General features: G+C 46.0%; 1 long non-coding RNA gene across 1 annotated transcript; it reads left to right on the top strand.

The window, feature by feature from the left end:
* The first annotated feature begins 3,872 nt into the window (after window positions 1-3,872).
* LOC139057829 (uncharacterized) lies at window positions 3,873-5,529 on the top strand. Its single transcript, XR_011513025.1, has 2 exons — window positions 3,873-4,014; window positions 5,399-5,529. It is a non-coding gene; the product is annotated as an uncharacterized lncRNA (long non-coding RNA).
* Window positions 5,530-14,721: the final 9,192 nt, after the last annotated feature.

Genomic DNA, 14,721 nt, shown 5'->3' with positions numbered 1-14,721 from the left:
TGCGTGCCCTCTCCTGTCGCACGCGAGGCAGGAGGATCAGGGGAGGGAGGAGGGGCGTTCTTCTCCGCCGGCTGCTAAGGTGCCGCGATGTTCTCCTCACCCATAGATCTGTACAGAGTGGAGACAACTGCAGCATCTACTACGGCTTGGCCACGAGAACCGCGGATGACGTAGTAGACGCCTTTGGCGGATGCCATAGTGACGTGTTACCGACGCTCGAGTGTCTTGAAAGTGATCTGCGACGCGGACAAAGTGCGCGTCCGCATGGGCCTCATCTTAAAACCGATCTGCGATGTTTTCAGAGTGCGCGTAGTGCTCGTAGCATCGGTGAGCTGGGCTTTCGATGCTTCGTTCGCGTTGAAGCCAGAGATGCATGAAGGTCAATTCGCTTGCTGCTGCCGCGATTCCTCCCTCTGGAATTTCGTTAGCGAGTTTCCGCGCCCTTCGAGCGAGATGTATTCACGTTCACCTGTGCGCGTGTTGCGCCGTGCTGGCTAATTCAGTTAAAACACGTTGACGGGCTAGTTGGTTTGAATCCATGGTAAAATGTGTAAAAGTGACTGAACAAGGACGTAGAAAGAAGCAGACACATAAAGACAGCGCTGTCTGTCTGTGTCTGTTTATTTCTGTGTCCTCTTTGAGTCGCGCTTACACATTCTATCATTGTTAATTTAGTTAGTAAGCGAATGTTTACAAGTTTATACGGCCGATAACACTACTGTCCTTACTGCGTACAGGTATCTATTAATTTGCTATCGAAATCGGTGCTTCGCCTTTCGAGCGGAACTGCGATTTTTTTTCTACAGTGATGTCTTCAGCCTACTCATGGTCGAGATTTTAACGCGATAGGGTTAAGGACGCCGTGTCACAGAAAATACAGCGCAGGCGTTCGGGATCCCTCATCCTGCATCGCTTAGGCAAAAATAATTTCGAACCAAATTCCGAACCACGCATACCCAACCACTCTTCTGCCACCAAAGTTGCTCATACCTCGGGCGCTATAACGTAGAGCTATTCTAAACTTTTCTATTCCAATTCTGCAATCAGCCATCCACTATTGGTCAAAAGTTTTTGCAGCCAACACCCATGCGCCTATCTGTCACGCGACGTTACGGAAACCGTGAAGACGCCCTATCTGATATGGTATGCGCACGTTGATTATGCATGATTAGACACGAACGAAAGAAAAATAATAATTTCTGATTCGACGCCTTTCTCACCATTAGCGAAAAAGGCGTTATTTGACGAATTTCAATTGGTCAAACTTTTCGGGCTGCACCCACTTTGCCTGTCTATAATGCGACGTCACAAAGCCGCGAAAGCTCACCGTGTCAAAGCGTCGTGTATGCGTTAAAGATGCATTAATACGCCTAACAAAACTGAAAGTTTTTCTAAATAGCCGGGCACTGTCTCGTTTCGAAAGGAATAGAAGATAGCTGCCCTCCGATCGCTGTGGCACTGGGTTCTAGGAGCTGCCAGGGAGTACGGACTTTTTTGCGTATAATAAAATATTTTGCGTGGCCGTATAACGCTATCGAAACGTTTCAGGACGTATACGACTTTGTTCTACCAACTGTACTTTGCTGAGTATCTGTTTTAGCTGCATTTTTAATCTTTCGTTGCACACCGCCGCGATTTTCGACCAGCCAGCTCAAGGTAAATAAGGGGAAGCGGACCAATCGCAGAGGCCGGCACCACACTCCTCATCCGGTTATCTACTTTCACTATGCTGGCTCGGCCCCGTCAAAATTCTCTCCACTTGAGCGCACTCCTCGCCTCTTCTCAGCCAGGTAGATAAAAAAAATTGCTCAATGTGGGCAATAATCTTCGTTATAAAAGCAAAAGAAGGTGACATCCCATAAACGAGAAGCGCGTTTGATTGGGCTTTTCAAACAACACTGCTGGTTACCGCCCGATGCTTGCGTCGAAATTTACGTAAATTTGACATCAAGAGATTGGGATAAAAACAGATTGGAATAGTTTTACGTTATAGGGCCCCTTGTCTTTCATTCTTTACAGAGTTATTCCTCGGAATATTGAGAACGGCTGCCTACAAACAAATGTAATGGAAAAAGCACCGACAGCGCATATATTTTATGTAATCTGTTCTCAGAGTGAAACAATAAAGGGCGAAACAGCAGGAGATCGGCCCACGCAAGAGGCCGCGTTTCCACCAGAAAGCTTGCCTTCGTGCATGGCACTCGCCGCCAGCGTTTCCCGGTAAACGTTACGGTTAGAGAAGCTGCAGTTGCCGGGAAGCATGAAAAGAACTCAGGGATCTTTGAACGCTATGATGTTCCACTCTTAAAGGCGAAGCTTAAGCGTCCTCCAGTTTTTTTTTTGTGATCTCGTGCTCATCCAAAAACAACACCTAGAAGCTGCGGCCACTCAAACAGACCTCAAATGGCAGTTGAAAAGGGGCTTTGTCTTTGAGTTTCCGCGTAACACAATTATGTTTTCTAGTATATCAGAATTAAAATCCGAAGCTATCATATCTGCAGATTGTGTGTAAGTTGTAGTTTACGAATTTCTTGCGCAATTTACTTTCAAAAGATTCAATTAATTCAGAAGGGCACTTGCGCTTGGCGGAGTGCCAAGAATGAGAATGTGTACTACCCTTCCGCGAACCTGCGTGCGCGCGTGACGTACGTCGATAGTGGTGGTGGTACGTAGAAATATTCATTTAATGCACATAGAATGCAGATGCCCGTGATTTCTGTGTGTGTGTCCTCTCGTATACATGATCATTTTTGTACATACACATCTCGTGCACATCACTTCAAAATTGTGTAAAGTGTTCTATCACATCATCATTGTATATAACCATTGTGCACACTGTATATATTGAAAATCATTTTGTACATGTGGCATTTAGTTTATGTGTAACTGTGCCTTTCCGTGGGTATACGTGTTTATATGTTGGTGCGTGAGGACTCGGACACTACTCGCGTTGACAACGCGCTATATTTCGTGTCTTACATGTTATCGTCCGCGTGGAATTGTGCCGTGATTATGACTGAGTGTTCATATCGTCTCTTGTCGAAATAAACTTTTTCTAAACACACGTGGCACCTGTCTAACGCCGGTTGTGCTTATCTAACGTCGGCAGCAGCTTCGCTGTACATCCAATTTCACGGCGTAGAATTAAGGGGGACATTTACAGTGGACAGTCCAACAGCCCACCGCCCATACCTCGTATCATGCACCATCGCTCAGCGCTAGCAGCACTCTGCTCTTTTCTAGACGATTGAGGTCCACATTACAGCAATGTGCCTTGTCGTTGCTCGAACATCTACGCGCTGTTGTCTCGCCAGCAGCTCACGTCCCGCTCTCCCTCCAGACCCCGCGCTCCCCAAGGCCTTTCTATAACGTGATCCCCGTCTTAACCAACAGCAACGAAATTTTGGACCATGTAAGAAGCCTCGTTATATATATCGAAGATATAGAGAAGCCTCCGGCCAAATTCGGCGTTTGAAATACGAGCGGGAGCGTCACGACAAAATCTAAAGAAATAGCTGTTTTTTCATAGCGAGTCTGAAAGAAAACACCCGCCATTTCCGCTCTCCGGAAGTGACGTATGTCCTATGACGCGTGCCTTCTCAGCGTGACCTCCGAGACAAATGGATGCCCACAGCTGCCCACAGCATAGAGAAAGAAAAAGACTAAGCGCGGACACTCCGAGAAATCTGGCCTCAGGAACTACGTCACGGCTACGTAACGAACGAATGCTCTCATCAAACGCCAGGGGACGCAGGCGCAAAAAAAGAAAATGTTGTAATGAATTCTGCTCAATCGCTTTACAGAATAATAATTATACACCCAAATTTGGCGTGTTTCTGATACGTAAGAACAGAATTTATCGAGAACACCTTCCGTGCTTTTTGTTCTTCATTCGTACTGCCATCAACACCAATCACCATTCGTCCATCGAGAAGAAATCAACGACACCAGCGGCGTGCCAGCGGGAACGTCTCGTGAACGTCGGCTGCGGCGGTGTTCTTGTGTGTGAGAAAGGTGAGTCACGTTTTTAAGCGAAGCTTGGAGTAATTGACTTGTGAGCGCGACGAGGTTCGCTAAAAAAAGCAGTTTGCGGCTCTATATGAGGCGGCGAGACGCGAACATTGCGAAAAGCATCCCCCCTCAAGAAACGCGTAGCAAGAGGGCTGTACTAGCTGTACTTCCTTGCTATCTCCACTGAGAACGGCATAATCTTTGTTGGTTGCGTTCCGTGAAAATAATCAAACGACGCGAAGCTGCCATTACCTTCCACCGGTTCACGGCTGTGCACTGCACTGCGACTCGCAGCTTGTCAGACGCCATCGAGACGCTGCGTCTAGGTTTGCGAGGGTAAACCGTTCTTGCCCAGCGCTGTTTGCGATAACCGCGGTATCGGCGTTCCATTGAAATAGTTCGTGTTGGCGGATTAAAAATGATCTGCTGGACAACGCTTAAGGTCGATATCATGAATTGCGCATTTCAGGAAAATTCCGGTTTCGAGAAAATTGAATTCTTAACCGCGTTTAAATGATCGCGTCACGGTTGACGGTCTTTTCGTTGGCCCGTTCTAGAGGCTGACGAACGCTGGAAAGAACATAAAAGACGCCACGCTGATTCAGTCCGAAAACGGCGTTCCGGGGACGGGCGCTACCTAAATAAAGCAGGATGTTAGGCACGCTGTAGCGAAGTTTTGCTTGCTCGTTTCCTTTATAGAGTAAGGGCTCCTGAATATTTTAACGATATTGCTTGCAAACAATGGCATGTGACATAAACAGCGAGCATAGCTTATTGCGTTTGGTACTTTAGCGAGGTGTGTATCTAAGGCGCACGGACGGACGCTGGTGTATGCGTCCGTGCGGATTGTTTATACAGAAAAGTAACGGTGGAGAAAAGTCACCAGTGACTACTGCACGTACTTATTGCGGCGGCCGTGTTGGGAAGTACTGCGCATTCTAGTAATTTTCGGTTCCTTATCATTTTTTTGTGGCGAAGACATTGCACAACGTATTGTCGCGTAGGCGTGGCGTGGCGCGCATTTGAACAAAGGCGTCGTATTTGGACGTTTCGAATGTATCTTCATCACGCTTATGTGAACTGCTATTTTGCCTACCAATGTACTCCTTATACTGAGTACGTACAGGGGTGTCCAAAACTTCACAGGCCGCGATGCCCTCCATGGGATTAAATGGGAAAGCGGCCTGGGAACTTTTGAACGCCCCTGTACGGGGTATCAACATTTATCCTTGTAAGTCCGGGTTATATGGGTCAGAGGTCAGGATGTGTCGGTGGTTTTATATTATGCATCGGTTCGCTATTCATTCAAAGCGGTTTCCTGGTACAGTTATGACGTGTGCATATGTTTTTGGTAAATAATGAAGCGTGCACTTATTGACATTTTCAGACCGTGCTGATGCCATGCCGTCCGGCGGTCCAAGCTACGGCAGCTACTGCAGTGTGTCGTGGTGCTTTGACAACGGCAGAACCCAGAAGAAGCCTATCTTGACTTGCAATAAAAACATTGCGGAAACTCTATCTCTTTGATACATATGAGCGCTTGTACCAAAACACAAAAGACAAGCGCGATGGATAAAGCCGTAGTGAATTATGATTACCTCTATCTCCATCTGTTACAACTTAATCGAAATAAAAATTGCGTCACTACCTCAATTCACACCAAATATTGAACTAGACAAAAGAGTGAATCGCTAAATCAAAGCGACAAATAAAAGCGTTGCCATTTGGGTGACGAAAAGTGGTCTGAAATGACAAGCTTCCGCGACAGCCCAACGTCGGTTACGCGGGGTAATCCAAATTTCGCGCCAGCGGAACCGAAACAGGAAGTGCAGGCCAGTTGCTCTCATCAACCGCCAGGTGCGCTAGGTTCGATTGGGCCGCTGGGGGTGTATGGGAGTGGCCGCTCTTAACTTTTTTTCTTTCTCTATGCCCACAGTGCGCTGTAATATCTCGGAGGTGGCGTGCTGGGGCTTACGTCATAGCAACAACCACCAGGTGCACGCGTCGTCTGCATAGGTGCTGTTTAAAGGCTACCAACAAGAAAACTATACAATTACTAGCCCTGTGATATTGCCAAGATTGCTTCAGTGGTATAGTACACTATGCATTCGTACTAGATTTACTCAAAGTGTAATTTTGCAGTAGTTGGTCTTTAATCAAAATATCAAGAGGAAGACGAAGCAGTGCTAAGAGAAATGCAGGCCGGTCAGCCCTGCTGAGCCAGGTTGGTTACCGTGCACTAAATAAGGGGGAGAAAGAAGACAGAAAAGATGATGAACATGGAGCAGGAGTTGATGCACGCACAACACATACGCTTAAAAGTTTGTAGCATGGTTAAAGGCGGTCATGTAGGTCGAGAGGTCTGAAGAAACCCAGCACTACTTTTGTCAGTTTTTCTCATTGCAGTTGCAGGAACTTATGGTTTTGAGGAACTTCCTTCTTCGTTAAAACATTGTCGTCTACGTGCACCAACACGGTACGAATGGCGAGCCTGTTATTGAAAGGGAAAGGATTGTCACATAAATCATGCTTCAATTTACTTTCAAGAGCACATTACTTACAGTTAAAGATATTGTAATCAAGAGGGCAGCGATGGACAACACTGAAGTAGCAAGCTAAAGCATGGTTTTACGCCTAGATACCCAACTCTTTTAATGCACATAGCACTCTTAGCATACTACAGCCACTTTGGGTGTATCTACCTAGCGCCTTTAAGCCGCTATTTAATCAAACAAAATCCTTTAAAGTAGTGCTGGGATGAGTAGAAACCCTGTCGCAACGGTTCGTCAAGCAGAGGAGCCCAACACGTTAGCGCCGTGCGACGAATGCGCGCTGGTAGTGAGTCAATAATTCTGAGCATTAGCGCGCATCCTCACATCACGCATCTGTGAAACCGAGCAAAAAGAGGTGCGCTTCCCGCAGTCTTAGACGGCGTGCTACTAGATGACGCATTGTGGCTAGATGGAAGCGCGAGAGAGGAGCCCGTCTGCAGCGCACATGACGCGTTTTGGCGGTGATAATTCAGTGCGTCGCTTTTTTTTTCAGTTTCGCTATCGAAAACGACTAATTCTGCGAGCTCGTCATGTCACTTTATTGCTTGAGTGCTAGTAGCTTTAACGTCGACAGTCATCATGAGGTGGGTTCTGCCGGAATTTTTTATTTGGTGGAATCTTAAGCAGGAGTCCCACGAGTACGGGGCATTAATAAAGCTATTAACTGCGCCGCCTAAACAGGTAGCGGTGAAGCGATGGGACAATTGCACATGATCTTGTTACGCCAATGCAAGTGCCTATCTCATTTACAAGTGAGAAAAAAATTTCACTTTATTTCCTGCTGGCTCTGCTCTGAATTCTTTGTCTCGCGACGGTACCAGTGCTCTCAATACAAGCAGTCAATGATTCTATCCTCTTCAATATTTGTAAATTTTCAGTTTTGAATGCACGGCAGCTGTCTGCCACCCAAATGATGCACCACCGCTGAAATCCTTCAACAACAAAATTTAGTACAATCATCCTTGCTTTAAATTTTAATCTTGTTAATTTATTACTGAATGTATGACTGTTCCACACCAGAAAAGAAATGCTCAAGCGCCAGCAATAAAAAAAAGAAGATTCTCCGAGTAAATGCGAAATTCTTAAGTGGAACGAAAGCACTGAAAACAACCCATGCGTGTATTACCTTGCAACAGGATCTCGCCTCCCGAACCATAGCGATAGAGTTCGGTTTCAGAGTACGCTGAAGAAGTAAAAACAGTAAAATTAAGCATGTACTTTATTGGAGAGAGGAGGGGCTGGTGGGTATCTCATATATATATATATATCTATCTATATATATATATATATATATATATATATATATATATATATATATATATATATATATATATATATATATATATATATATACACATATACATATATATATATATATATATATATATATATATATATATATATATATATATATATATATATATATATATATATATATATATATATATATATATATATATATATATATATATATATATAGGTGCTGTTTCTCCTTAGCAGGAAAAACAAATGTCAGAAGGCGCGAACAAAAACAGCAAGAATGCTGCATGCAATCACGTCGACGTCGCTATATCTCCGAGCTACGTGACAATGGTGCTGGCGGGTGCACCGACCATGGCCACAGTACGCAAAAAGCATGCGCTGGCTTGTCGTGGGATACTGCCGGCTATTCTGCTGGCGTGGCTCGAATGTCCAGGCACCAACGCGTTCGTTTTCCTGTTCGTGTATGTTCTCCGCTACACAGAAGGTATGGATTCTTCACCTCCACCGTACCGCACATAACAGGGCACGTGCGCAGCGTAGAAATAATCTACACCCGCGTCTTCCTTATACCCCAGTCACACGAGCATGCCGAACGTCATTGGAAGTTAAGGAGCATTGAGCTTTCAAAGGCACATTAGTTCAAGGGATATGTGTCGGTGCTACACGGTCTCCAGGTAGTCTCCGTTGAAGCTTTTAATAGAAACCGCAACGTATCCTTAGCGCTGCCATCGCCTCGATAGTAATAAAAAAATATGGCTCAAATGCTTCTTATAATACATTTGTCAGAATTTTTTCAGCAATATTTATTTTTCCTAATACATAGAAACATCAAAACAAAATGTACGCATAGTTAAGGCATTACTTTACGAAATACTGATGTATTTATAGTAATGATGGCCACCATGTGTACCACTTCGTACATCGCATGTTGGCGTCGATTATTCGTTGTTGCCCTTGCTTCAGCTGTTTTGTTTCATTCCTTGTGGCTAGGCAGCGGTAGGTACGCGTAAACGCGGTAAAGAACTACAAAACAGAAGTGACGAGGGAAGAAGACGCGCAGAAAAAAGCCGAGGAGACTGGGATGCCTAGCAGCCACTAACCAAGGAATTAAATCGCACATGACACCAGTGTTGTGTCGATGTTGCAGCTGACGACAGGCCGTGCCGGCGCTGCTGTACCGGCGCTTTCATGATGGAGATTGCGGGTGTCCCGAACGTGTTTAGTACATTATTAATAGTATACAGTACTTATAAGCTTGTTCTGAAGAGGTAAAAATTTAATTTCCATATTTTTAGAGATGATATTTTCTGCTGTCGGACGCCCCCTAGGCTCAAGAGTATTCCCTTGAGGTTTCAAAGGATGAACGCGCACTCCTTTGACTTAAAGCTCCCTTCCAGTAGAGCTCCTTTGCTGTGCCTGTGTGACAGCGTGCATTCTCCCTTGAAGTAAAGGATCTTTGGTTCAAAGGACTTTGAAAGTGCCCGTGTGACTGGGGTATTAGGCGTGTAGGAAAGAAACAAAATAGGAAAGGCCCTGACGTCACGTTTTTGAAGCCGGAATTGCAGCCATGTGGGTGTGCCATCTCTCTTTGCGCCTCCAGTCACTTCGCCGGTGCAGATACGCGCGAGCTTTGGACTTGCATTGCTACGAGCTTCCGGAAGTGTGTGCTGCCGACACCCGTCAGAACAAAGCCTTCAAAACTTCTGTAACAATTTTTACTGATGCAGACGGGCTCCTGTGCTTTTCCGTGGCACGTTGAAGAAGGCGCTTAAGACCGGCGCCGTGATTACCTGAGTGTCTCTGTTGCTGGCTAACACTCGCGCTCGTAGACCCTAAACACGACTTTCAAGCTTACACACCACGCTCCAAAGTCAGCTTGTCTCTCGAACTCAATGCTTCGCTAGAAATACGCGGACCGGAAAATCTTATCTCACTTTTCAGAGGCCGAAAGCAGCAGCCAGAGCTTCACTAGCACGGTTTCTCGTTGACGTTTGGGTGCTAGGGATGGTGGATTTTTTTTATTCTAATAGTGATTAACCATTCATCATTTTCGCCTTTAATCGAATAATCGATTTAGATGCAGGTTAGTCATCGTATAATTCATTATTGGAAAATTTCGCCGGGCCCTTCAAAAAGGTTGAAACACAGTTATCTACTTTTGTAGGACCCTATATTATGTTTGAGAAGTGGAACCAAGTTAGAAATACTAATGTAGAAATTATCATAAGTAATATTTCTGAATTTGTTAAGCACTTAATGTAGTTGACCCTAGCGGCCTTTGAACAGATAAACACTATATATATATATATATATGTGTGTGTATATATATATATATATATATATATATATATATATATATATATATATATATATATATATATATATATATATATATATATATATATATTACAATCACCTTAATGCAGAATTATACAAGATACATGACACCAGTAAATCTTTGTACAGCACATTTAAACAATAAATTAGAAACCTAGCAACAGTGAAGGGTGAAGTCGTACTAAAATATGCGAGAAATTTCAATATGCACAGGGGAAAAGAAAACTATTGGCTTAGGATATTAAGCCTCCTGTTCTTTTCTACAGAGCGAACGAACGTCATTTGTATTTAATGTTTGACTGAAACCAACACCTTCGTTGAATGGCCGCACAACGAGCCTGCGATAATAGACGCTCCGAAGGTATAGATGTGCTGCAATCGACATGAACTCCATCGCTACGTCAAATACATGCTACAAGCCGGCGCGAATGCTGTACCACATTTTTAAGGGATGGGGAGTGAAACGACGATTGGCGACTGGGTTGCTATAATATGCCTTGAAGTGCGAGGGAATTTCAAACCTCCGGCTTCGGGCGGTGGGGTGGCGCGCGCGGTATTGGGAAGTAGAGGGGAACTGCTAGGCCCGGCTTCACTCGGGATTCGGGAAATCAGTCGGAAATGTGTTTTTATTCCAATCTCCTGACGTCAAATTTGCGTAAAAGCCGACGCAAGCATCGGGCAGTGACCCGCAGCGTCGCCTCAACAGCCCAATCAAACGCCCACTATTTTGTAGGAGGCCACTTTTATTTGCTTTCAAAACTATTAACATTGCCTACATTGAGCAATTTTTCGTTTTTAATTGGATACCAGGAGGAGAGGAGCACGTTCAAGTGGAGAGGGTTTGTATGGGCCCGATCCAGTGCACTGAAAATAGGGGTGCGATCTTGTACGCGTCCCAAAATAGAACGGAGGCGGTTCGTTCTTTTCGTCACGAAATAGGCGGTATGTTCCGTTCCGTTCATCCGATAGCAGACGACACGGAATGATCGACAGCAGATATCACGTCACAACTGACGTCATGGCGTTCGGCAAGGTTCAAACTGACGAATCGTATTTGGCTCGTTGGAACGAACCGCCTCCGTTCTATTTTGGAACGCGTACAAGATCGCACCCTAGATAACCGGATGAAGAGGGTGGTGCCGGCGTCTGCTATTGCTCCTCTTTCCCTTACTTAGCTTGCCGTGGCTGGTCAAAAATTGCGGCGGCTTAAGAATGCCGCTAAAATGGATCCTCAGCAAGGAAGAATTGGCAGAGCGAGGTCGTAAACGGATCGGAAGCGCTTGAAAACATTACATGGCCACGCGGAAAGTATTTTTATGTGCAAATGCTCTCCGGCAGGTGCGAGTAGCCAATGCCTGAGTCAGTGCCTGAGCGATCGGTGGCAGCCATCTTTTATTCCTTCTGGAACGAGGCAGCCTGCGGCTATTCAGAAAAAAAAATCAGTTTTGTGCGGCATATTAATGCATCTTTGACGCGTGCACGTTACTCTGACGCGGTGAGATTTCGCGGTTTTGTGACGTCGCGTGACAGGCAGGTGAAGTGGGTGCAGCCCGAAATATTTTTACCAATAGCCGAGGGCTAATGGCGAAAATGCGTCGAATGAGAAATAACTATTTTCCTTTAGCTCGGTCCAATCGTGCATAACCAGTGTGTACGCGTCATATCAGACGGGGACCTATCGCGGTTTTCGCGGCGTCGCGTGACAGACAAGCGAAGTAGGATTGGTCCAAAAAAGTTTTTGACCAATCGCGGTGGGCTGATTGCAGAATTGGAATAGAAAACCTTGGAATAGCTTTACGTTATAGCTCCCCTGCTCCCAACTGCACAGTACCGCTCCGGCCGCGGAGTCAGAATCCGAGTAGTTGTACGTGTTAAAGGCCAAGGTCGTACTCTTTTTTTTTCGCCCTAAGGCAAGGGTGAATGTCGGTGCGAAGAAGTTGATTGACAGTGATGACAACAGTCGGCATGCATGACGCAGACAACGGATGTTCATACCAAATCCGGTTTCGAGTTCTAGACTGCTATTGCCGTAAAATTCAGACAGAAAAGCTTGGATTGCGAATGGACGAGGAGTACAGAAACACAGCCCAGAAGGCATGCGACTAGAAAGCGAAAATCAGTACTATTTCGCACGAAGTATCTCGCTGCGGGGAACCCGCGCTCGCCCTATACTCGTATACAACCGCTCGCCCTGAGCAAACGCACACGCGAAGGTACGCGTTCTGTGCGTTCCAGCCACGGATGACAAATGAAGCCGGTCCCGACGGCACAGCCTCTAAATGTGTTCAGCATCGCTCATCCACCGGGCTGCGTCCCCACGGGTCAGGAGCGTGCACACCGAAGGCCAGCGCACAGCCGGTAGCTCTCCTCGGACGTGAGCGTCCTTACCGCTTGCCTTGTTGCTGCCTCGCCAAAGTCTGTCTGTCTGTTCGTGCGTCCGATCGGGCCTCGAATTTTTTCTTCTCTCCGCAGCCTACGGGCTGGGTCCCGTTGCTTCATAGCCCCGAGGCACGCCACGATCCCGGCAATATTTCATTTTTGCACTGCTTACCACTCTCCTACTTCCTTTCCGGCCTCTCTTTCTTGTTGCTCGTGTAGCGCGCTTACTTCTCATGTCGCAGCCATGCCACCTTTTTCAGACCCTGTCTTGCTGCTCCTCGCCAGAGGACCCCGCCTATATTTGTGCCGCTCTTGCTCTTCATTGAATTCCTAGCGGGAAAACAATAACGCGACGATTCCTGGGCCCTGCCGGCAATGAACGCGTTTCGGGCGAACAAGTGGGAATCTTGGCATTATTTGTTTTTCTGTTATTTTGTGAAACATTGACTACTAGCTTCCGCAGGTCGATTTGTTGACCGTAACCTACTCGGCGTGTTTGGCGTCATGTTGGGTAGTTCTTTTTCCCGTTAACCGCGCTTTCTATCGTCTTGTGCAGGAGATGCTCACCCACGTTTATTTTTCATATTGCGGCCATCATTATCGAAGTTAGGCCGCGATTCTTGCCTCGTCCTTATTTCGCTCAATGAGTTTGTATATTCCTCTTTCTGCTTCAGTTTCTCATTCTAAGGGTCTGACCTGTATAACTTGCTCTGAACACCGTTTGTGTCTTACAACGACAGATGGTTGTAGGGTTGGTGTTGCTATAGCTGGGGTTAGCTTAGGTAGTTGTTGACAATCCATGTTTGTCTGAAAAGGCAGGAGCGGAGCTCGCAAACACAGAAGGAGCGATAAAGGGCGACACAAATGTCCGAGGCAATGTCACAGAAAACAACAACCTCGTAAATAGAACACAGTCACAACCGTATTCCTTCTTTCTCGGTGGCAGCTGAGGCAGTGGGCTGATTTTAGGTCTTTTTTTTTTTTTCGAGATAGAGAGTTACTTTCTCATCATTGGCGTTATTTTTATACTAGTTGTGACGTTTATTTCACCCACCCTCTCGGTAGCCAAGTAGCTACAGCATTGCGCTGCTGAGTGCGAGGTCGTGGGTTCGTTAACGGTCGCGGCGTTTTCATTCAGGTGGGACCTGCTGCGTCTCTAAACGGCAAGGACATTCTTGGTGGGCTTACAACGATGCGACCTACTTCACTAGCGTACGCCTAGACGGCGACGACTACGGGACCCGGCGCTGACAATCGACAGGTCAACAAAGAAGCGCCCTTCAAGGGGACAGTCGCCGCCGCATTCTGTGAAAGCGGTAGCAACCGTCATGACCGGGCTCCCGAAATTGCTACAAGCTGACCGTCACGGAGAACCCGCTAATCGATGCAAGCCGGTCAACGTCGACGACTTCCGTGGGAAAGCGTCGACTTCAGATTCCCAATTGTCTTGTGGTTGCGTCCTATGTGGAGGCGATTGCGCAACGTCGGGGACGGAGTCCAGCAAGCTGATGCGGCATCATGAGAAGAGTATTGCGAGCACTTCGGCCTGTAATTATGATTGGCCGGGACATAGTAGTTGTATAAAGAACATAAAAGTGTTTTTCCTAACGTGAAAGAAGGCCGCGTATACACAGAAAATATCCGCGCGACTGGCCGCTCGAGGCAGCTTACGTGAAATCGCGGGCTTTTTTCACGCTCGGAAAAACACTTTTATGCAGCACGTATTGAGCAACAGAAAGCTGTATGGGGAGGTTTTCATGTTGCTCTACAATTTTCTATTTGACACTTTTCACCTAATTATAATATTTGAGAAGTTACTTCAGTAACTAGGACGAATTATGTGATTAGGCAGAATGCACAAAAAATATCAATCTCCAAGCGACGGCAAATGACATTACCTTGTTTCCGCGCAGCTACGTGGCATTTGCATATAATAAAATCTTGGTGCATGATAGTTGGGGCACCCTATACATGTACTTATGTTAGCGAATATTTATATTTACGTGAGGAATAGCGTGCCTGATAGTGTGGCTGAAAGCCAAGCTTCAACCGATTGCTGCTAGAGACTTCGACGTCAGCACAAAGTGCTGAAACATCAAGAGAAGACCTGAAACTTTGTCAAACACAGCTCCGTTTACTGCATGCACCTTAGTGTCCTATCATTTCGGGGGTAAAGTGC

The sequence above is a fragment of the Dermacentor albipictus genome, chromosome 3 (genome assembly GCF_038994185.2).
Source record: "Dermacentor albipictus isolate Rhodes 1998 colony chromosome 3, USDA_Dalb.pri_finalv2, whole genome shotgun sequence".
Taxonomy (NCBI): Eukaryota; Metazoa; Arthropoda; class Arachnida; order Ixodida; family Ixodidae; genus Dermacentor; species Dermacentor albipictus.
The sequence above is the reverse complement of the archived record's forward strand: the minus strand, read 5'-3'. Positions and strand labels throughout refer to the sequence as shown.